Source organism: Protopterus annectens, chromosome 1.part1 (assembly GCF_019279795.1).
Source record: "Protopterus annectens isolate FY-2018-M chromosome 1.part1, PAN1.0, whole genome shotgun sequence".
Classification (NCBI taxonomy): Eukaryota; Metazoa; Chordata; order Ceratodontiformes; family Protopteridae; genus Protopterus; species Protopterus annectens.
Window position 1 is genome coordinate 1,030,337,548 of NC_056726.1, and position 19,642 is coordinate 1,030,357,189.

General features: G+C 41.0%; 1 protein-coding gene across 1 annotated transcript in view; it reads right to left on the bottom strand.

The window, feature by feature from the left end:
* Nucleotides 1-19,642, bottom strand: part of LOC122808799 (deleted in malignant brain tumors 1 protein-like) — a 1,006,762-nt gene that overhangs the window by 630,370 nt on the left and 356,750 nt on the right. The gene's annotated exons all lie outside the window — the stretch shown is intronic.

The window sequence follows — 19,642 nt, forward strand, 5'->3', positions numbered from 1 at the left end:
GTGACGGTCTTTTAGCCAATTTTCTACTGTATAGAAGGTGGTTTGGGATAGTCTTTGTAAGTCTGCAGTCCACAACAACTCCCCTCTCACTGGTATTTAATGACCTCCATCCTCCTATCCTTTTCTGTACCCTTTTGAAGACTTACCCTTTATCTCCGTTTACTGTCTATTTTTTCCTTCACCTTAGAGTCTTGTCCTTTTGCTCTATCCTACTCCCCATCCCCTCTGCCTGTCATTTCTCCTTTCTCCACTAGGTGTCAGCACCATCCCGCCTTCTGCCTGCTCCTACTCTATTAATTTTATAAACAACTTTTCCCCTAATACTTCAAAAGCCAAGCCTCCCCTAACTCTACTCCACCTTCCCTACCTTATATCTTTCGAGTGCTGCTCAAACTCTACTCATTTTTCCACCCAGTCTTACTGTACCTCTACCTACTCACCTCTGCTCCAACCTGCAGTGGCTGATACTTTTTCAGCTGGACTCTTCTGCCCTGTTGCTCCATCCCACTCCATTCGCCCTACGGGCTCTCTCCGCTCCCCTACTCTGCCCCCAATTCCCACCCGCCCCCAGTGCTCCTACATTTATTGCCATCCAACTATACTCCTCCCATTCTCCTCCAGAACCACTCCCCTCCAGCAACCACACCTCATAAATCAAATCTCCTCCCCACCCACCAACCTTACCTAACTCTGTCTAACCACACATTCTTTCACACCACTAATCAAACTACTTTCTAAGATGCCCTCTTTTCCTACTACAATACCTGCCCCTACAATACTCCTCCTCCTCATTCTTCTCCCTCTCTACCATACCACCTCCTATACCAACCTTTACTTAAACCCTCCACATCAACCACCACCTCCCTACCCTACTCATCATTTCCACAATATCTCTCCTTTAACTCCCTTTCACCCCACCTTGCTCTTAACATTAAAACTCTTCCAAATCCCCACCAAATACTACAAATCTAAACCCACCACCTTCTACCCATTCCTAACCAAACACACTCCTAACAAACTTACTCACCTTCTCTCCTACCTCAACTTAGCAGGCGACATTCATCCCAACCCCGGACCAAACATTTCACAAACAAATAGCTTTAGCTCCAACAACAAACCAAACTGTAAATACCTCAAATTCCTCACCATCAACGCCCAAAGTTTAGCTAATAAAATTACCCTCTTTCATGCCTGGCTTAACCATAATTCTCCTGACATATTAGCCATCTCAGAAACCTGGTTAAAACCACACATAACTGACACCGAATTCCTTCCCCCCCCGGCTTTCATTCTCTCCGATCTGACCGCCTAAATAAAAGAGGTGGTGGTGTAGCACTAATCTACTCCAATCACTTATCCATCACTCCCTTCCCAAATCCTATCCCTTCCTTTAATAACACTGAACTAGTATCTGGCATTCTAAAATTAAATGACCATAAAAGTATCTGCATCATCTCCCTTTACATTCCTCCTGGTAACAACACCAAAACCTTGGAAGATATCCTCTCTTGGACCTCCTCAAACATTAACTATGAAACATATATAATGGGAGATGTAAATATTGGCTGGCAAAAAATCAGTAACCATAATCCCACCATATTTATCAATCTCTTCAGCTATACTCAACTTATTAATTCTACCACCAGGCCCAACAAAACTAACCTCAGAGGCTCCATCCTAGACTGGATTCTGATGTCTCACCCTAACAGAACCACTACATCTGGTGTCACCCCCAACCCACTAGGAGACCACCTCCCTGCCTTCACCCACAGAACCACTTCCTCTTCCTCTTTCTCCCACAAATTCTTATATACATGCAATTTAACTAACTTTAGCCCTTCCACCTTCTCGGACTCCCTCAAAAACACCAACTGGAACCCACTAAAAACCCTACCCCTAGACAAAGCCATTGATTTCTTCAACTCCAAATTCCTTACTGTCCTAAACTCCCTAGCTCCAATACGAACAAAAAGAGTTAAAGCCAAGACTGCTCCTTGGCTAACTAAAGAAACAAAAAAAATCATGCAACAAAGAGATAAATCCTGGAAAAGCTATCTACATCATAAACAACCTGAATTCCTACTTAAATACAAACAGCTATGAAACCTAGCCAAAAAACAAGTCATAATAGATAAAATGTCCTACTACAACCATCTACAAATAAATCACGCAAAAAAACCTCAACAATTCTGGAATTCCATTAACTCTCTCCTTAAGCCTGGTACAACTAACGACCCCTGCCCTGACACTAGCAAATCTGACCAAGACATTGCCAAATTATTCAATACCTTTTTCACTACTTCTATTGCTGAACTAACCAAAACCTTCCCCAACAACATTTCCCCACCCCCCCTCTGCCCAAGTTTCCCAGGCCTTGACTCCTTCAACTCCTATCTGTTGAACTTAAACCTGTGTCTACCTTCCTTATAAAAAAACTTCTCTCCAAACTCAAACCCTGCACCAATGCCCCTGACAACATCCCCTCCTCCTTCTTAAAAACAGCCTCTGACAGTATTGCACTCCCTATCAGCATCCTGATAAATAGATCAATGCTCAAGTCCTATGTACCCAAACTATGGCGCTCTGCTTTTATTCTTCCACTCCATAAAGGTGGCAAAAACTGTAGCTTCTCCAACTTCCGCCCCATAGCCATCCTCTCACCCGTCTCCAAAATTCTTGAAAAATGCATTCACCTGCAGCTCATGCCATTCCTTACCAAACACCAGCTGCTCTCTCCTACCCAACATGGCTTCTGCCCCGGACATAATACCAACACAGCCCTTCTCTCCTTTTTACACTCTGTCAATTCAGCTCGAGACTCAGGCAACTTAGTTTCATCTGTTCTATTAGACTTATCTAAAGCTTTCGATACCATCTCCCACTCTCATCTACTAAATCATCTATCTAACCTCAACATCTCCCCAAAAACTCTATCCTGGTTTTCCAGCTACCTCTCATACAGGTCCCAAGATGTGAAATGGGCACAAGCCTCCTCCAGCTTCCTTCCCACCCCCACAGGAGTTCCCAAAGTGTCCATACTTGGCCCTCTGCTATTTAACATCTTCATTAACGATTTCCATAAAGCCATTCCCAATACCAAAATTGTCCAATACGCAGACGACTCAACTTTGATCTGCTATGCCTCCAACCTTATAGATCTCAAGTCTCTAACTCAAACCTCCTTCTCAACCACTGAAAAATGGATGCACCAAAACCACCTCTCACTTAACGCTAACAAAACTAAGATTCTTCTATTTACTCACTCCAAATCCACCCCCACAGAAAAAAACTCATTTAAAATTACTAGCCTAAACAACTCCATCACTGACATCGTTCCCTCTGCCAAACTCCTAGGGGTCACCATTGATGAACACTTAAAATTCAATACCCACATCCATCTTAACATCCAGAAAACCCACATAAAACTCGGCCTATTGTACAGAAACAATCAATTTCTCTCCCCCTCTACTAGACAGGCATTGGCCACTACATATCTCCTCCCATCTCTTCTATATGGGGCTCCTCTGCTTACTAATCTATCTTCCACCCTAACCTCTAAACTGGAAGCATGCTACAATAAAATCTGCAAATTCACCACCAAGGCAAATTGCCGCTCTCATCACTGCACCTCCTTACAAACTTTAAATTGGCTTGAACTCCCTAATCAGCTAGACTACCTCCAAATTGTCTCTGCCCACAAACTAATATTCCAGCCTACAAGCTGCCCCACACTATCCAATATTCTTCAACCATATATCCCCCCAGACCACTGAGATCTTCTTACCAAAACCTTATTTCCATCCACAAACCCAAGCGCCCAGCTGGTCAACTTCTACTCTCGTTTTCCCTAGCAAAAAAATGGAATGCCCTACCCTCTACTCTGAGAACATATGATAACCTACACTCCTTCAAAACACAACTCCATTGCTACCTACTAACTCAAAGAAAATGTAACTGCACTCTTCATTCTTTTCCTCCCAAGCTCTCATCTTCCTTCCCTCCCGGCTAAACTTCATACCTTACTAATTTCCCCCTTCATCCTTCATTATTAATGTATCAAATATGTTTACTCCTGACCTTATACTTAATGCCACTCATCCTCCAGGAGAATACTCATTTTTACATCCTAGTTACTTAACTATGAATGACCCCAGTATTGAATTATTTTACCAGATGTCTGTAGAATTTCCACCTATTTTGACTGTAAAACAAAAAAAAAATGTATTTTAAGTTTTTGTATTTTTATTTGTATTTTCATTGGGATGTAACATTTTACTGTGGAGCTTTTCTCCCCGGGCCTACACTGAAAATGGGCTCTCGGGCCCAGTGGACCTCCCTGGTCAACAACTGTAATAAATAAATAATAAATAAATAAATATAAGTCAGACTGGGAGGTAGCAGAGCAGATAAGGGTAGAGTCATCCGCATATTGAATGCATTTTGCCTCTGGGATGACTGTATAGAGATAATTGATAAATATGGAAAATAGGAGAGGTCCAAGTACAGAACCCCGGAGAACTCCCAGAGTATTGAGTAGGAGGTTAGAAATTCTATTTTGTCATAGGATGGCTTGTTGTCTGTTGTGTAAGTAGGAATGGAACCATTGCAGAGCTTGAGTGTCTAAGCACATAGTCTTTAGAGTGTGAATTAGTATTTGGTGATCTCCCATATCAAAAGCTTTGGAGAGATCCAAAAATAGGGCAGAGGATATTGTGTTTCTATTTCAATTGTTGTTTATGACATCAGAGAAGGCAAGAAGGGCTGTGGTGGTACTATGGTGTGGCCTGAAACCATGTTGTGAGCTGGCCATGAGGTTGTTATGTGTCAGATATTGTAGTAGTTGTCTATGGATGCATTTTTACATGATTTTAGCTAGTGGTTACAAAATGGCTATGGGGCAGAAATTAGACAGTTCAGTAGAGCTCTCACCTTTATGGTTTGGTATGACATGGGCAATTTTCCAGATAGTGGGGATGGAAGCTTCTGCTATTGTTCGGTTGATTAGAATGGAGACGGGATATGCTATTGCATCTGCAGCTTTTTGCAGATACTCGGAAGGCAGAAGGTCAGCAGCTAGAGTGGTTGGTTTTACTTTTTTGATTAGACTTTGAATATATGATGTAGGAGCTGGTTGAAAGCTAAAGGAGGGTTGGCTACTAGGAGTGATACTATTAGAACTGCAATGGCTTGGGGGTAGCTGATTGGCGAGGGACTGAATAGTCTCAGTAAAGAAGCTATTAAAGGTATTTGCTACATCACCTGGTTGTTTATCCTTACAGGTTGATGGGGTTGGAGTGGAGGTACATCCTGGGTGCAGAAGTTTGTTTATGCCTGCGCCCAAAACTTTTGCGGGTTAGCCTGGTTTTTCTGCTGCAGCTGACAGTAGTAATTTTTTTTTATCTAATAGGATGGATTGTTAACATCTCTTCCCTATTGCTCATTGCTATTGCAGAATCATTGAAGCCATCTGAAATTAATTCTCTTGTTAAACTCTTCACATAAGGCTGTCATTTATTTCAGTGACGGCTAGAGATGCAGCCTTGCCTAGAAGGTCTGTTTCCGTATCTGATAGTCTTTCACCTAATCTCTTCTGGCTCATGGCATTCTTTATTCAGACGCTGTAGGCATAAAGTGCAGAAAGTAGTAGCTTATGCTAAATCACAGCATCTGTTTCAATAAACACTATTGGATGTTTTAATTTTTTGCCTTCTGTTCCATTGGGATTTGGTTGACTGTTGTGTTTTCACTTGGAGTTACTCACTTTACTGGGGACATTTTGTGAACTTATGCTAAATGTTTTATTGGTTTCACATCACAAAGGATGCTGTGGGATACTGCAGGATATGTTTGCAGCTATAATGAGAAAATAAGGTATAAGACAATTTGTGGTCCATGTTATGTCTTTGGCAGTGATTAAAGACTGATCTTTGTAATTCGTCTGAGAAGCATAAGCTGGAAGTTTAAAATTACTGTTGTGGACTACTTTGCTAAATACTATCTTTCTTCCACTGAAGGAGAGAAAGTAGTAAATAATTAATTGAAATTTTCCATCAGAGTATAAAAGACTAGTGTTCATATTTCATATGCGGTAAAATTAATTATTTGCCAATGTAGACTGGATTGTGGGTGGCAGCAGAGAACCCTCCCCATACACAAACACATCATTCCAAAAACACATCAGTTGCAGCAGTTTAACTAAGTTGTTGAAAGCATAACCAGTGAATTTAGAGACTAGTTCAAGAAAGATGAGTAAGCACCCTTCTTACATCCTCTTTCCATACCTAGTATCCAGAGAGATGCTCCAAGATGTCACATTTTTGAGCGACTGTATGACCAATGTCAGCAAGAGTTCTCTATACTCTATTATGACAATCCTTTCTGCAGACTGAACCTGAGAATGTATTTATCTCAGACATGATCATCCTGATTCTGTAGCAGCACTGTATAAGAAAAAGGTAAATCGAATAACACTTTTACTTCTGTTAGTATTTCACCTGTACAGTGGTCTTTACAATATCAGTCAGTTGCTCAGTGCTTCATAGATCATGTTACAGTTTCTTGGGTTACATTGCATGAAGAAGTTATCACTCAAGTTTGGTAGGACTACTGTCTTTTATTGGTATTTTAATGGTATTTGCTTCTAAATGGATACACTTGAATGAACTTGAGAATGTGTTTCAAATTTGTTTTCCCTAGAAATTTCATTTAAGAGGAAATTAAATTGGGGAACTGACGCATTAACTTTGAGGAGGTATTGCAGGTCCTCATCTCTTTTCAATATCATATTTTGAGGAAATAAGGTCAAAGCTTTATTTTTCTGTGATGCCCTCCAGCCAACTTTAAATGCATTACATGATATTCAGGTTTACCTCTCATATAGTTAAATGTACTCTCAGAGTGGAGCCAGAGTGCCGAAAGGAAGCCAAAGAACCTGTATTAACATAAGTTGTTCACCATATTACTGAAGTCCATGATATGAGGTGCATTGTCCTCACAGACGGTGTGCACATCTGTGCCACCCTCTGTGAATAATTTTCTGTATTTTACTGGGGTCTACTTCATTTCATCGAAAACACATTTCGTCGAAACTCACTTGCCTGAGCACACTTGACTGAAAGCTCACTTCACTGAAAACTCATTTGACTGAAACTCAATTTGTCGAAAGTTATATGGCCTTTTCCCCACTGTAGTGCGATCCTGGAGTTAGAATATAAAGGAAGGGGATGTGCAGGGCATACCCTCCACATAGTTTGGGTATATATTGTCTTCTAGAAAGACTTATTCATTGGACTTCTAAGTATCCATGTCTATGGTTTAAAACATTTAAAATAGGTGGGGGGCTACCACAGAGGTAGCTCACCAGGAGAATCCAGGACGTCAAACATCTATCATACACAGATGGGCTAAAAGCCCTATCCCTCTGCTCAGTTTCATACTGACTCCTAAGAGGTAACCTCTGTCTAGAGTACAAAGCAAACTCAGACCCCGCCTTGATGGGACTGATGCATATCCGCAAGTCAAGCTCCATTCAAGTGACTCACATGCATGGCTTCAACCTGGTCTGTGACATCAACAGAACTTGTTGGCAGGACAGATTTGTGTCCCAGAGGCTCCTACATCTGTGGAATAGGCTCCCTCTCCATGTCAAGCAGAGTACCTCTTTACCCCTTTTTAAGTGAAACCTGGATAACTGGATGTTTAAGAGAAAATACATCCCTGGGATTCCACCCATGTCCCTGCTGGACAGAGACATCTGGTGTTGACTTGTCTAAACATGGGCTAAACTCATGGCTAGGCTTATAAGGGCCTCAGGGCCAACTGCCTAGTAACCTCCTATGATCCTATGAACCTTTTATAGATAATCCATAATAAGGTCTTCATATTCTCTGTTCCAGAAAAGCAATTTCTATGGCAGGGGGAAGGGGGGATGGAAGCTAAGAACAGATAAAGATCGACAACACAGATAGAATATTATGGTAAGAACATAACTTCTTTGTCCGATGTTGTCAATCTTCATTTATCCTTGACTGATGGGACAGAGTCCCCAACTACCTTTGATCCTGGGAGGATTCACTGTTGTATATTTATGAATGCCATTGCACCATGTGGGGTTTTTCACCTAAGAGACCAAATTCAATTTGAAACAGATGGTGAAGGTGTGTGGAGTAGCCCAAGTTGTTGCTACACATATATCATCCATAGAAGCTAAAGATTAAAATTACGGAAGTAGCCATGGCTTTTGCAGAAAGAGCTTTTCAAAGCAACAGGCAAATCAAGTTTGTTTTTATGTTAGACAAATACAATTTTTGAGCCATCTGGCTAAGGTAACCTTGCCGTATACAGATAAAAGTGTAACTGTCTGTGAACATCTAATAAATATAAACAGTATTTACCTCCTTTTTTTAAAAGGTTGTGAAAGCAGACTAGCAAATCGATAGTATGATTTATACTGGTGTGTGACATCACCTTAGGTAAAAAGGAATGGTTTATCCTTAGGGAGACTCTATCTCTCTGAAAAAAGAGGAACAGAGGTTTATATAATAAGGCTTGTATTTTGGAAATTTCTCTGACAGAAGCCATCACCACTAAGAAGTAACTTTTTCTAGGACTAAGGTTTTGTAACTCACAGTTGCCAACAGGTTGGAAGGGTGGCGGTACAAACACCCATAAGACCAAAACAGAAATCTGAAGATGAGGTATGATCCTTATAAGGAAGTCTTAATAATAGAGTCCCTCAAGAAAGAGCCATGCTAGCTGAACTTTAATAGTTGAAGGAGCAGATCCTGTTTTGAAAATGAAAGCTAAAAAGGTCTTAGATTTTGTCAGTTGGAACTGAAATGGAGCCAATGTCCCTTTCAAAGTTTGAAAGGGTGAAATTTTTCCTTTTGAAAGTATAAAGCCAACCTGTGGATGGCTTGCGTGAAGCTAACAGAATATGATGTACTGGGGAAGAGTGATATGACCACCTGATCATGACTGGAACTGGGGAAACAAGCTGTCTGCTGAATTTCAGAATGATCAGCTGAGTCAAACTGTATGGATAGGACAGAAGACCTGCGGCTAGGTCCAGAGTAAATGTTTTTTGCATCAGATAAGACCAAGAAAAGAGGGGGAAAACTCAAACTGTGGAGACCAACAAGGAGGAATGATAATTAATCTGATCCTCAACTGCATCACTTTCTGTAGAATGTTGGAGTTAGGAGAAACAGAGGAAGCATATTGAAATTCTGGAGACCAAGTGGGTAAGGGAGCATACCTCGGACACTCCTTTTTCTGTGGGGGGGGGGTTACAGGTCAAGGTAGTTGCATTTGTTCAGAGATGAGGCCAAGACCCAGCAGGAATGCTGTTCTCCTGGATGAACATGGGATGCAAGGGCTTCCTCTTGCACTTCCTGTTATGAAGGAACTCTTTGGTGAGAGGGGTTCAGAAGGAGGGTATCAGAAGAAAGATGGGTCAGATAGCCAGGGAGCCTGCCATCTGGGCATTCACTGACTCTGGTGTATATGTTGCTAAACTACCAGAGAAGGGGTGGTGAGGGGGTTTTGTTATATAGGGCTCTTAATCGCCCTGAAACAGAACTTGTGAAGAGGGTAGGGACAGCAGCACCGAGAGGAACAACCTTAGGACCACAGATCCACACCACCCCAATGAGAAACTGCCAATGCTCTGAGGTACAGGGACTACTTTGAAAAATAGGAGTGAATGCATGTTCCCTGGACATGATCAGAGTCGGCCCCGAAAGATCTCCAGACTGTTTGAACATAAATGTTTTAATTCAGTTACTACCCGCCTGCATATTTCCTTCCAGTGCAATAAGGAGCACTGTTGATATCTTTCAGCACTAGCAGCTGTACTCATGCATTGTGATTTTCAATCTGCTCCTTATTTAAAGTATTACCACAGGGCAGATGACCATACACACAAGTTAGTTTTTTCTGGCTGTAGTAACTTACTTTGGCCACCAGGCAGCAGCACAATACCAGCAGTCTACCCCTGTACTACAGGGAAGCAGATATACTGAACGTACCCAATTTGGCTGTTTTTTCCTGCTATCCATGATTAGAGCTCAGTGATTGTCTCTGTAGTCTCATGGTGGCTGAGCTCCGCTCCGTTTTCCTCGCTATGCTCGGCTCACTCTGCTCTCCTACCCTGCCCCCAATTCCCACCTGCCCCACTACTTCTACATTTATTCTAACCCAAATCAATTGACCACTCCCTAAAGCCACTCACCTGCAACCACCCTAACCACACCCCTAATTTACTACTTGCGTCCAAATACCACAATACCCAAATTATGCAGGCCATACTTTCATCTCTACAACTAAGCCTCACAACTCTAACCTACATTACATCCTTACACAAAAACATACCACTACCACACACCACCTTCCCTACAACACATACCTTCACACCTGTTATTACACACATAAGCTTTCCTATAGCCCTCTCTTTATTTAGTGACAACACAATACTATTTTTATGTAACAAGTATGTTTCACTATTCTGCATTAGGAAAACATCAAGTAAACTTCACATAGATATTTTACAAACTACCAAGCTTCAACTTTCATTAAAGAAATACCTCCTTACCTCGGGGGATATTCATCCAAATCCAGGGCGAAGCAGCATTATACCACCAAACAAACACACTGCAGATCTACTCATCATCAGTCTTAACTCTGCAGGATATCAAACAAACTTCCTCACTTACACACATTCATAACTCACTACTCCCCCGACATCCTTACCATAACAGAGACTCTCGCAGTATATCAAACAAACTTCCTCACTTACACACATTCATAACTCACTACTCCCCCGAGATACTTACCATAACAGAGACCCTCACAGTATATCAAACCAACTTCGTCACTTACATGCATACATAACTCACTACTCCCCCGACATCCTTACCATAACAGAGACTCTCACAGTATATCAAACTTCCTCACTTACACGCATTCATAACTCACTATTCCCCCGACATCCTTACCATAACAGAGACTCTCACAGTATATCAAACAAACTTACTCACTTACACGCATTCATAACTCACTACTCCCCCGACTTCCTTACCATAACAGAGACCCTCACAGTATATCAAACAAACTTCCTCACTTATATGCATTCATAACGCACTTCTCCCCCGACATCCTTACTATAACAGACTCTCGCAGTATATCAAACAAACTTTCTCACTTACATGCATTCATAACTCACTACTCCCCTGACATCCCTACCATAACAGAGACTCTTGCAGTATATCAAACAAACTTCCTAACTTAAACGCATTCATAACTTACCACTCCCCCGACTTCCTTACCATAACAGAGACCCTCACAGTATATCAAACAAACTTCCTCACTTACACGCATTCATAACTCACTACTCCCCCAACATCCTTACCATAACAGAGACTCTCACAGTATATCAAACTTCCTCAATTACACGCATTCATAACTCAATACTCCCCTAACATCCTTACCATAACAGAGACTCTCACAGTATATCAAACAAACTTCCTCATTTACACGCATTCATAACTCACTACTCCCCAGACATCCTTACCATAACAGAGACTCTCACAGTATATCAAACAAACTTCCTCACTTACACGCATTCATAACTCACTACTCCCATGACATCCTTACCATAACAGAGACTCTCGCAGTATATCAAACAAACTTCCTCACTTACACGCATTCATAACTCACTACTCCCCTGAAATCCATACCATAACAGAGACTCTCACAGTATATCAAACAAACTTTCTCACTTACACACATTCATAACTCACTACTCCCCTTACATCCTTACCATAACAGAGACTCTCACAGCATATCAAGCAAACTCCCTCACTTACATACATTCATAACTCACTACTCCCCCGACATCCTTACCATAACAGAGACTCTCGCAGTATAGCAAACAAACTTCCTTACTTTCACACGCATTCATAACTCACTACTCCCCCGACAGCCTTACCATAACAGAGACTCTCACAGTATATCAAACCAACTTTCTCACTTACACGCATTCATGACTCACTACTCCCCCGACATCCTTACCATAACAGAGACTCTCACAGTATATCAAACAAACTTCCTCACTTACACGCATTCATAGCTCACTACTCCGCCGAAATCCTTACCATAACAGAGACCCTCACAGTATATCAAACAAACTTCCTCACTTACATGCATTCATAACGCACTACTCCCCCGACATCCTTACCATAACAAACTCTCGCAGTATATCAAACAAACTTCCTCACTTACACGCATTCATAACTCACTACTCCCCCGACATCCTTATCATAACAGAGACTCTCGCAGTATATCAAAAAAACTTCCTCACTTACACGCATTCATAACTCACTACTCCCCGACATGCTTACCATAACAGAGACTCTCACAGTATGTCAAACACACTTCCTCACTTACATGCATTCATAACTCACTACTCCCCCAACATCCTTATCATAACAAAGACTCTCACAGTATATCAAACAAACTTCTTCACTTGCACGCATTCATAACTCACTACTTTCCCGACATCCTTACCATAACAGAGACTCTCACAGTATATCAAACTTCTTCACTTACATGCATTCATAACCCACTACTCCCCCGACATCCTTACCATAACAGAAACTCTCGCAGTATATCAAACAAACTTCCTCACTTGCACTCATTCATAACTCATTACTCCCCAGACATCCTTACCATACCAGAGACCTTCACAGTATATCAAACAAACTTCCTCGCCTACATGCATTCATAACTCACTACTCCCCCGACATCCTTACCATAACAGAGACTGTCACAGTATATCAAACTTCCTCACTTGCACGCATTCATAGCTCACTACTCCCCCGACATCCTTACCATAACAGAGACCCTCACAGTTTATCAAACAAACTTCCTCACTTACATGCATTCATAATGCACTACTCCCCCGACATCCTTACCATAACAGAGACTCTCGCAGTATATCAAACAAACTTCCTCACTTACACGCATTCATAACTCACTACTCCCCCAACATCCTTACCATAACAGAGACTCTCGAAGTATATCAAACAAACTTCCTCACTTACACGCATTCATAACTCACTACTCCCCCGACATCCTTATCATAACAGAGACTCTCGCAGTATATCAAACAAACTTCTTCACTTACAAGCATTCATAACTCACTACTCCCCCGACATACTTACCATAACAGAGACTCTCACAGTATATCAAACTTCCTCACTTACATGCATTCATAACTCACTACTCCCCCGACATCCTTACCATAACAGAAACTCTCGCAGTATATCAAACAAACTTCCTCACTTACACGCATTCATAACTCATTACTCCCCCGACATCCTTACCATAACAGAGACCCTCCCAGTATATCAAACAAACTTCCTCACTTACACACATTCATAACTCACTACTCCCCCGACATCCTTACCATAACAGAGACTCTCACAGTATATCAAACTTCCTCACTTACATGCATTCATAACTCACTAATCCCCCGACATCCTTACCATAACAGAGACTCTCACAGTATATCAAACAAACTTCCTCACTTACACGCATTCATAACTCACTACTCCCCCGACATACTTACCATAAGAGAGACCCTCACAGTATATCAAACTTCCTCACTTACACGCATTCATAACTCACTACTCCCCCAACATCCTTACCATAACAGACTCTCGCAGTATATCAAACAAACTTCCTCACTTACACGCATTCATAACTCACTACTCCCCGACATCCTTATCATAACAGAGACCTGGATAAAACCCAGCACACAGAATGAAGAAATTCTCTCTCCAGGATATAATATCCTATGGCTAGATAGAACGGGAAAGAAGGGTGGGAGCATTGCAATTGTCTATAAAAATACAATTTCTCTCCAACCTCTACTAATTTCTCTACCAAGATTTAATACTGCTGAGATCATAGGCTCTGTCTTACTGTTAAATAAGAAAAAGAGCATCAATATTCTCTGTGTGTATATCTCTCCAGGTAATAAAGCTCCAATAACTGAGGAGATTCAATATTCTCTGTGCATACATCCCTCCAGGTAATAACACTCCAATAACTGAGGAGATTCAGTATTCTCTGCGCATACATCCCTCCAGGTAATACCGCGCCAATAACTGAGGAGCTTCAATATCCTCTGTGCATATATCCCTCCAGGTAATAATGATCCAATAATTGGGGAGATTCAATATCCTCTGTGCATACATCCCTCCAGGTAATAACACTCCAATGATTGGGAAGATTCAATATCCTCTGTGCATACATCCCTCCAGGTAATAACGCTCCAATAACTGAGGAGATTCAGTATTCTCTGCGCATACATCCCTCCAGGTAATAACGCTCCAATAACTGAGGAGCTTCAATATCCTCTGTGCATATATCCCTCCAGGTAATAATGATCCAATAATTGGGGAGATTCAATATCCTCTGTGCATTCATCCCTCCAGGTAATAACACTCCAATAATTGGGGAGATTCAATATCCTCTGTGCATACATCCCTCTAGGTAATAACGCTCCAGTAATTGGGGAGATTCAATATTCTCTGTGTATACATCCCTCCAGGTAATAACGCTCCAATAATTGGGGAGATTCAATATCCTCTGTGCATACATCCCTCCAGGCAATAACACTCCAGTAATTGGGGAGATTCAATATCCTCTGTGCATACATCCCTTCAGGTAATAACACTCCAATAACTGATGAGATTCAATGTCCTCTGTGCATACATCCCTCCAGGTAATAATGCTGCAATAATTGAGGAGATTCAATATCCTCTGTGCATATGTCCCTCCAGGTAATAATGCTCCAATTACTGAGGAGATTCAGTATTCTCTGTGCATACATCCCTCCAGGTAATAACGCCCCAATAATTGGGGAGATTCAATATCCTCTGTGCATACATCCTTCCAGGTAATAACGCTCCAATAATTGGGGAGATTCAATATTCTCTGTGCATATATCCCTCCAGGTAATAACGCTCCAATAATTGGAGAGATTCTACAATGGTTAAAAGATAATCTCCCACAGAAAACTATTTTATTAGGGGACCTAAACGCTGACTGGTTAGTCTGTAATTCTAAAATCTCCACTAACCACTTCAACCTGTATGGATTTTCTCAAGTCATTTAAGAACCAACTAGAGTAGACAAAAAGATCCCATAAAGATTCTATACTAGATCGGGCATTAGTAAATCACTCTGAACATAATTACCAAGTAGGTAGTCTGCCTGATGGACTTAGAGACAATCTCCCTACTTTCCTCCTAAAAAAACGTACTAACTTACCCAAACCTACAGTCTATAGACAAGTCAGAAACAATCGCAATGTTAACCCTCTAGAACTCAACACTATATTAAAAAAATGTAACTGGGAACCACTACACAGCATTGGCCTAGACCAAGCAGTGGACTATTTTAATAGTACTCATATTAACATCCTTGATTCAGTTACCCCAGTAAGAAAATTTTGAGCTAAGCAACACTATGCTCCTTGGCTTACTAAATCCACTAGAGCCCTATTAAAAACCAGAGACAAGGCATAGAAAACCTGGAAGAAAGATAACACTAGTCTATCCAAACAAAACTATCAACACCTTAGGAGTCAGGTAAAAATAACAAACAAATCTTGATAAACAGAACTACTTTCTAGATATACAAAATAAACACTCCAATAACCTCCAAACGTTCTGGCATGCAATAAACTCCTTACTAAAACCTTGTAAAACTCCACACCAGCTCCCACCTCCACCTCTACAAAAACAGATAGCGATATAGCCTCCCAGTTTAATCACCACTTTACTGAATCCATTAAATAACTATCAACTCAACTTTCCGAAAATAGCTACTCATCCATACCAGCAACTCCTAACAACTCAACTCCCTTTACAGTCTCTCCTGTCGCAACCTCAACAATAAAAAAATACCTCTTAAAATGTAAATCCACTACTCTTGCAGCAGATGGTATACCTGTTTATTTCCTAAAAATGGCTGCCAATTCTCTAGCCTACCAGTCTTAATCTTAATCAACCGCTCCATACAGGAATCCCACATCCCTCATCTATGGAAAATCTCTTACATTATTCCCCTTCATAAGGGTGGGAATTCCAATATTTTCTCTAACTATCACCCCATAGCCATTCTGTCTCCTTTATCAAAGACACTTGAGAAATGCATACACTCTCAGGTCATGCATTTCCTAGACTCTAACAATCTCTTCTCCTCTACACAGCATGGCTGCCACCCACACCACAGCACAACTTCAGACCTTCTCTCTTTCACAAACCTGGTTAACCAACATAGAAATAACAACAGATTTGTATCTGCTATATTCCTGGACCTCTCCAAAGCATTTGACATGATTTCCCACTCCATTCTAATAGATACTCTTACCTCTCTATCCTTTGCCCCTAACACTTTTGCATGGTTTAAAAACTATCTATCAGACTGACAACAAGCTGTCCAGTGGCAAGGAGTTATATCATCTTTACTCCCAACTACCATTGGTGTACCTCAAGGTTCCATACTCGGTCCACTCCTCTTTTCTATCTTTACCAATAATCTACATACCTCTACCCTACAGGCTTCACTCATACAGTATGCAGACGATTCCACCCTGATCTGCTCTGCCCCAAATCTCACCACCCTACAGCATCTCACCCAGGAATCTTTTACCTCATAGATAGGTGGATCACAGATATTCAACTTATCTTAAATCCCAACAAAACAAAACTACTTCTATTTACCCCCAAACAAATCAGAAACCACTCCACTCTCCTTCTCTATCTCCTCCAGTAATGGAACTGTCATTTCACCCTCTCTCCACACCAAGCTGCTTGGCATCGAAATAGATAACAACCTACACTTTGACATCCATATCTCTCAAACTATTAAAAAGCTACACAAAAAATGGGGTCCCTATACAGACAAAAAGACTTTCTATCAGATAAGCTCGGGTCACCATAGCTCAAACCCATCTTCTTTCCACACTCATGTATGCAGCACCTATTCTCACCTATGTAAGAAAATCTGACCTGGAGAAACTTGAGTTGTGTTATAACAAAATTGCCAAGTTTGCAAAAAATTCTCTCTTTAAAACATACCATTGTATACCCCTTAGGCAACTTCAGTGGCTTGAGCTCCCACAGTTATTAACCTGCCACCAACTAGTCATAGCTTATAACAACCTAAAATATCCTGGAAAAACTCCAGCCCTTACTGACTAACTACATTCCAAATCGACCACTCCGCTCTGCAAACAAATCACTCCTCTCTATCTCCACAGCCAACAACACAGCAGGTTAAGCTCTATTTTTTCACAGTATAGCAAAAAGCTGGAATAACCTCCCTCCCTCAGTGACTTCTGCACCTAATACTAAACAATTCAAAAACTCCCTTAAGGCTCATCTTATTAGCTCTTGGCTATGTCCATGTGTTACTTAATCCTAGTGTATGCTACCACCATCTTTCCCTCTTCTCTCCAATTATCAGACCCTCAGTAAAAATGGAAGTAACAAATGGTATCCCTTGACATTTGGAAATGTTGTTGTGATCTCTGTCTATATATTTTGATGATTAACTTAATGTTCACTTGTATATATTGCTGATATAATCTTTCTTTGCGTACTGCTCTATTATGCACAAAATACTGCTCAATATTGTCTGTTGTATTAATTAAGTGGAGCTTTTCTCCCAGGGCCTCTGCTGTAAATGGACCTCGTCTAGTCAGACAATCCCAATTAACAAATGTAAAATAAAATAAAATAAATAAAAAATGCGATAGAGTTCTAAAAACATTTGAACATAAGTAACTGTACAAATCAGTTTGATAGTCAAATGCCATCCAGTTCTAATACATTTGCAAGATAAGGACTTGTGAAAGTCAGTTTGATATTCACATACCATATAGTTCCAATAAATTGTAAAACACAAACATCTTGTATAAACCAGCTTAAAATTCAAGGGACATATCATTTACAGAACTCCAGCTGGCTATGCTGGAAAAAGTTCAATCAGTGGCGAGGAGATCGTACCGACCTAACACTGTCAGTGCCAAAGAGGGTTTCTCATCAGCACCAACGGACAGCTCCACTCTGATAGTTTCAGTACCTTATCCATTAGTTGTTTCAGAACCAAAGGTCCTTCAGTTATGAAGGTTCAGATTTGAATAAGGCTATCAGTTCCAAGGTGCTGTCAGAACCGAAGCAATATATTTGGAAGCAGACAGTTCGGAGAAACTTAGATGAACTGAACCTCTGTGCCTTCTAGGAGATGGTGCCAAGGAAGAAGGTGGCACAAAACTATATAAATCTCTGTCAAAACAGAAGAGAAGGCTGTTGAGGGAGATGTTTCACTTTCTTCTCTGTCAGCACCAGAGAAGGCATCCGAGTTAAAAAAGCTTAATCTTACAGACAAGAGGTCTTTCTTAAAGCAGAATGTTTTAGTGTTATTTCCTTGTCACTGGCAGAGCTGTATGTGGAAGTACCAGACTCAAACAGAAGCAAAACAAAACTTTAATGGAAAAAGAAATACACTTTTCCAGGAGGACTGTCAAACATACCCACTCCTGCACTCAAACAAAATAGGGAGCGAAAGCAGAAAAATAGCAAGATTTTTTTTATTTAAATTAACAAGCAGGAGGAGGAACCTGGGGTGGCTGCGGTGGTGCAACGGTTAGTGTTGCCACCTCACAGCAAGAGGTTCTCTGGTTCGATCCTTGGCTGGGGTGCCTTCTGTGCGGAGTCTGCATGTCCTTTCTATGGTCACGTGGGTTACCTCCGGGTGCTCCGGTTTCCTCCCACATCCCAAAGACATGCTGTAGGTGGATTGGACACTCAAAACTGGCCCTAGGCATGAGTGTGTGCATGTGTGTGCCTTCTGTGGAAGGTTGGGTGCTGGGCTGGCAACTCGATACCATAAAACTCCACTGCCAATCATGAGCAGACAGGTGATCTTCTGTGGCGACCCCTAACTGGGAAAAGCAGAAAGAAGAAGAAGAACAAGGAGGAGGAGGAACCTACCAACAATGGTAGAACAGAATACAAACTGTATCTTCAAAAAAGAGAGGGCAGGAGTCAGATAGAAGGAAGTAGAACTATAACAAAGAAAATTTATTTAGAGAAGGAATATTTATAAAAGATAACATTACAAATAACTGACTTAGCTTGAGAGCTCTGGCAAATGCATCTGTCTCTGGAAGCTGCGAACGAGATCTGAGGTAACTAGTAGAGAGGCATTTTGGTTAGAGCTTAAGCTTGAGAGATTTTTGGGCAGCGTGAAATGTAGTAATGGCTGAATCAGTTCCGATGTTCAAAACTGAACCCATCAGCCAAGGATAAATGAAGATTGACAACATCAGGTCATATGTCTTTAGTCAAATTAAACACATACAGAGAGAGAGGGAAAGGAGCTTTCAATAAAATAATTTTGCAGTTCTATCTAAAAATGTGATGACCAAGGCTTTGAGGGAACATACATTTCAAATATTTTTGCCACAGAGATTTAAAACATAATGTTGACGTAGTATGTGCATTGTACAGCTTTTATTTACCTTCTGAGTATTTTGAAAATTGAAGTAAAAAAGAGACAGTAAAAC